We start from the raw sequence: 1,262 nt of genomic DNA, 5'->3' as shown, positions 1-1,262 counted from the left end.
TATTTTTCTTAAAATGCCAAACATAAGTTAAAGGGACACTGTCAAATGTTAGGCCAAACTGTGATCTATAGTATGTAATGAATAATCTGGTAGAGGGTGGCCTCTGGATTTTCTCTTTTTCTCTGTCTCTTTTTTAAATCTATCTGTTGCAAAGATTTTTTTAAATGTGTTGTTTATGTAGGGCCTAGAATAGATGCTGCAAAACCCAGTACTGCTAACCTCAAACACTCAAAAACCTGTATCTGCCCCCGAAAAAAAAATCATGACTTTGGCTTAGAAATCATGAGATTTGTTTAAAAAAAATAAATGCTGGGCTTTTTATTTACCTTTTCATTTTTGAGCTTGTAGGGTGCACTTATTTCATATTTTCACACTTTTCTCTGCAAGAATGAGGGGTAGGAACTCTTTTTAAAAAATAGGAAAGCTGAGATTCTCCTGCAAAACCATGATTCCAGCAGCTGGGACTTTAAGAAAAACATTAAAAACTGTAAGTGTTGGCAACGCTGAAAAGCAGCCGTCCAGCATCCAAAGCACAAAATTATTAACAAAACTCTTATTATCAGAGCTGTGCTGAGGTTGTCAGTTATATTATTAATAAAGCTGATATACAAATGAGAAATGCAGGTTGTTGGTTTTTTTTTAAAAAAAGTGTTTTCCAATTGAAAAAAGCCAATATCCCAGAGCTTCAGCTGCACCAGCGCACCAAACTACCGGGTGCTGGTTTGCCCCTTGGTATAATGTAGACTCTGGGCTCTTCTAAATTACTTTGGCTTGTAATGGTCCCTAGTGGGCTGTTATACTGACTGGGGGGAGCACCAGAGTATGCCCTTTGCTCTGGCCACACCCCCTACATCAAATGGAGATGTGGCTAAGAGGGGGTGGCAGCTACACAACAGCCACCTGGGCAATCCCCAGCTGCTCCAGTCAGGTGGCTTTGTAGCCCCTTTGATCTTTGGGGTGTTGCGGAGGCAAAAAAGGAGGCTCCAGTCCATCGTTTTAAAAAAGCTATTTTAAGCCAATACAAGGGTTTTACAGATAATGTATTTAGAAACAGGAGATTTATACTGTTAATGTTGGATGAAATATTCTTAATTAATATTTATGGTGCTGTTTAAACTGAACAGGAATCTAACCATGCAATCCACAAGATTGGAGTGTTGCTACATATCAGGCCAAGGTGCTCTGCAAAGAGGATAGTGACAACCTGTTAACCTATCTGGTTTTCCATTCCCCCATTAATAAATGGAGGCAAAGCAGCCCCT

The sequence above is a fragment of the Lepidochelys olivacea genome, assembly GCF_965140295.1.
Source record: "Lepidochelys olivacea isolate rLepOli2 genome assembly, chromosome: 2".
Classification (NCBI taxonomy): Eukaryota; Metazoa; Chordata; order Testudines; family Cheloniidae; genus Lepidochelys; species Lepidochelys olivacea.
The sequence above is the reverse complement of the archived record's forward strand: the minus strand, read 5'-3'. Positions refer to the sequence as shown.